This window comes from Pinus tabuliformis, chromosome 3_2, assembly GCF_031772625.1.
Source record: "Pinus tabuliformis cultivar Carrire ecotype Pingquan chromosome 3_2, CPIR1, whole genome shotgun sequence".
NCBI classification, from domain to species: Eukaryota; Viridiplantae; Streptophyta; class Pinopsida; order Pinales; family Pinaceae; genus Pinus; species Pinus tabuliformis.
In genome coordinates this window covers 348,498,347-348,503,004 of record NC_142302.1, presented here as the reverse complement: position 1 = coordinate 348,503,004, position 4,658 = coordinate 348,498,347, and the positions used below count along the sequence as shown (strand labels likewise).

The window sequence follows — 4,658 nt, the reverse complement described above, 5'->3', positions numbered from 1 at the left end:
CACATGTGGTGCGTGCTTTCATGGTCCTGTAATTAAGAATATATAATCCAAGATTAGTAGCTATTACAATTCTTACAAAGTTAAATGAGAAGCTAATAAATATAAACAAAGAACTTCTAAATCTCTTCAACATTTGAGAGTCATCAGCAGAAGGTGGTATTAGCATTGAGCTAAAAAGGTTGCTACAAGTGGAATATACATATTGTAAGGGTTATATTATGGACTTGTCAGTTGAATATTGAATATTTTCTCATTTTGTAACTATGGGAAGTTAGGATCATCCACTCGATTGTTGGGCAGAGGCTTAGTTAGGAGGGTATAGATATTTTCTTGCTCACATATTTAGTCATTTAATATTTATACACAGGTCAAAAACAAAGGGGAGCATTATACTAAATTAAATGTTGTTTCTTTCAAATTTTTTCTATTTTTTACTTTTGCTTGGGGTTTCATAGATTCGGTAGTATCTTCTCAGTCTAAAGCAGAACATCACGTGGAATAAGTAATGTAATCTTATCAGTGCAGCTAAATTGACACAGAACCTCCAAGTGATAAATAGCATAGCAATTTAGGTCAGAACCTTGAATAAGAATCGTTTTCAAGCACAGTTATGCTATCTAGTACTGACATTTTGTAGTATGCAACAAATAATGCCACACAGATTTTTATAAGAAACTCAAAATTTGGACAGAATAATAAAATTGGACTAGGTTATACTAGTAGTTACTATTTTGGTGCCCAAAATAGATTTTACTCTACCACGACTATTGGGCCAAGCTGCAAAAGGTCTAACAAAATGTGTAAGAAAAAAATTGTGATTACTTCTTCTACAATATGTATTATGTAGTTTTAGTTTCACTTTAAACATATCAAATACCATCTTGTTGCATCCTTCATAAATTCTGCATAAAGACTTCACCAACTAACATTTACTCTCTTTGACTCACAACTCTTGCCAGTAGTCACTACGATCAAGGGCCGTGAAGTTCTCTTCTTGGAATTTGCAGTCTTTTGATTCCTGCTGAAGATTTTTCTTAGAAGCAATCCTCATTGTTGGAAATAGATTGTGCCTTGATGTGAGGAGAGTGGCCCTACTGCTTGAGACAACTTACCTGGATTGATGAGAAGAATATCCCAATTTATGCAGTACAACAATACAGAACCAGGGGTTTTTCATACATCTAACTGAACTAGTTAGTGGGGTCTAGCTTGGATGGATAATGCAAGGGGTTGTTGCGCTACCCATTCAAGTCTGATTCCAACTTATGACATGCTTGCCTCTCATGGGCCGATTTGCCTCCATAAGGCCGAATCATGTGGATGGGGCCAAGCACTTCCTAGGTGACTTTGACAGAATAAATTTGTGATTGGAACAAGCTTGAAGTTTGTTTATTAGCTGTTTAAAGTCTAGTTAGTTTAAGTTCAGATTACGAATCTATTCGGGCCCATTATTCTTCTTGATTTTAATGTAACTCACTTACAGGAAATAGTAAATATATCTTCTGGTATAGAAGAATGTAAAAGGGAAAAAATTCAAATGCAATATCATAGCTTTTGGAGATATTACATAAGGAATTTCAAGTAATTGACATTGGCTTTATGTGAAACAGATTGGATCAGGAAAAATTAAGAACCGAAGTAAGGCCCATACCTTTCATTCTAATTAAATAATGAATGTTGAGAACATGCTAGAGAGGAAAGGCGTTTTATTTGTATGTTAATAACACCAAATGCTAGTGTGAATTTTAGTTCACACTATGTTTGTAAGAGTGTGGCATCAACATGTTTACCGTTACTGGAATTTATCTTCGAACATCATTTGTAAGAACTGTCCTTAACTTAAGAAAAATAATAGAGTAATAGAAGCACATATTTTGTTATACATCCTTTATTCTAACAGCCACTCTATTTTTTATCGTAGGAGGCTCTTGGATTTCCAAACCTGAGCTCTAAATATAAACTAGAACATAAGGAGAAAAATATCTGACATAATACAAAACACGTAGGTGCACAAACAAAAACCAAAAGGTTTAACTTCAAAAACTTTTGTCGATCTAAACAATAGATTGACTAAGCAAATTAAATCAATGCTATAATTAACCAAATAATCTTGTGGTTTTAAGTTTATTTCATAGATTCATTAGTTTAGTGTCATTATTGAGTTGGCGTTTTAGTGCCTTTCAAAGACAATGAAGAAGAAGACTCTTCAAGCCATCCTTTAACAAATTTTTTCAAGTTTCAAATACAGTTGGGCGCAATGACCTACCAAACACCAATAAGCAAGTGAGTCGTAAGCATATCCATTTGAATGGTTTAGCTGATGGCTCTACTGAAATTTTTGTGGAAGGTCAGAATCCAATCAGTCTTAGGTCAGGGAATTCAAGGAAAAGTCTCTCTCCACATGAACAAGGTATTCTTGCCAATGGAGATATTATAGAATTAATTCCAGGAAGCCTCCCTTTCAAGTAGAAGGTTACAGTTGATGATAGAGAAAAAGAGCCTCCATTAGCACAATGTGGAGTAACCAATGACCACATTGAGTCCTCAGTTGATGTTAAGGAGTCAATTGAAGTTAAAAAAACAGTTGCTCAAAAGGAAACAACAGGTTCTTGCTGATGAAGCATTTGCGAGGAATTTGCAAGAAGGGGCTTCAATGGAGGAAATTCTCCTTGGCTACCAATTTCAACAACTAGAGAAGATATTGTCCTCATTGGGCCACTTATATCAGTTTTCACCAATCCAAGAAGAACTTTTGCTCTCTAGGTTGTGCCTTCATTAGATGCTATCCATTGTTGCTTTCTTGCAAGACAAGTTTCACACAAATTCTCCTTCTTTTGTTCTTGAATCTCTAGAAGAACAAATGCCTTTTTCCTTTACTTAATAGAGAAAGGCTATTGAAATTGAACAAGCAACTAGTGGTTCGAGAATGGATTCTACCTCAATGAATGCAAATAATGTTAGTCATGATCAAGGTCTGATGCATGGCATTGACTCGAAAAGAAGAATGGTTCAATTAATATTTAAGAGACAGGGTCGATTCAATATTTTAATATCCCAGAAGAGATTCAGTCCTCAACATTTCAACTCATGCGAGTTCAAGGTTTGCCTACATGGGCCAATACTCGATCAGTTTCAATTTCTGATGTGATTCAGGGAAATGTGCTTGTGGCAATCCTTTCAAACTACATGGTGGACATGGACTGGCTGCTGTCTGCTTGTCCAATTCTAAGGACAATTCCTCATGTGCTGGTAATACATGGAGAAAGTTCGCACACATTTGAAAATATGAAGAAGGAAAAACCTACAAGTTGGTTGCTTTACAAGCCACCATTGCGCCTCTCTTATGGAACACATCACTCCAAAGCTATGCTTTTGGTGTACTCAAGAGGAGTTCGAGTTGTTGTGCACACAACAAATTTAATTTATGTTGACTGGAATAACAAGACACAGGGTCTGTGGATGCAAGACTTCCCTGTAAAAGAGAAAAATATATTGGGAAAACATCACCATTTGAGGATGATCTAGTTGAATATCTCGAGGCTTTGGAGTGGTCTGGATGCCATGTCACATTGCCACAAATCGATGATGTTAAGATCAATGTAGCATACTTTAGGACGTTTGACTATAGCAGTGCATCGATCCGTTTGGTGGCATATGTGCCTAGCTATCATAAAGGTGTCGAGATGAAAAAGTGGGGGCATATGAAGCTTCAAACAATTTTGCAAGAGAAATGCTTTGGAAACAAATTCCAAGGTTCTCTGCTTGCCTACCAATTTTCTTCTCTTGGATCTTTGGATGAGAAATGGATGATGGAGTTGGCTTCATGAATGAGCTCATGATATACTTGGGATAAACAACCTTTAGGTCCTGGAAGTGTGCAAATAATTTGGCCTATAGTTGAAGATGTTCGATGCTCAATTGAGGGTTATGTTGTTGGTAATGCAATTCCTAGCCCACAAAAGAATGTGGAAAAGGAATTTTTGAAGAAATACTGTGCTCGATGGAAAGCAAATCACACAGGCCGATGTCGTGCAATGCCTCATATAAAAACATATGCACGGTACAATGGCCAGGAGCTTGCATGGTTTCTTCTCACGTCTTCAACTCTCAGCAAAGTTGCTTGGGGTGTACTTCAGAAAAACAGTTCTCAACCCATGATCTGTTGTTATGAGCTAGGTGTTTGTGTCATAGGTTGCAACAGCAGTTACTGCCTTACATGAATGATTCCAGCTGGAAGAAATAATAAACGGACTGAGAAACTTCAAAAGGTTTTCAAAATATCAGCTATTAGTTGAGCTTGAAAATGTCGTGAGGAAGGCTACAGTGGGGTGGAAGGGCATTCCGATTATAAACCCATACTTGAGCAAGATTGCCTTATATGGTAGCATTCTTCCTCTCAGGTAGGTCTTGGTGGGTATATTTGTATAGCTCAATGAAGTCTCTAGTTCAAGTCCGGGCAGCACCATTGCTATTCAAGTCCCGACAGTGCAATTTATTTTATCCTCCGTGTTTGAAAATCTATCCAATTGAGGGAACCCAATGGAGCACCTAGCAAAAGCAAGGTGAAATTTGAAGCAATTCACTTTGTATCCTCTGTTGGTAACATTGAGTTGTCGTCAGCCTCGGGATTTGTTCACCAAGAATGGATGTTGGACTCA

General features: G+C 37.0%; 1 pseudogene; it reads left to right on the top strand.

Annotated features, from left to right (window-relative positions):
* The first annotated feature begins 3,024 nt into the window (after positions 1–3,024).
* Positions 3,025–4,220, top strand: LOC149180907 (tyrosyl-DNA phosphodiesterase 1-like; annotated as a pseudogene).
* Positions 4,221–4,658: the final 438 nt, after the last annotated feature.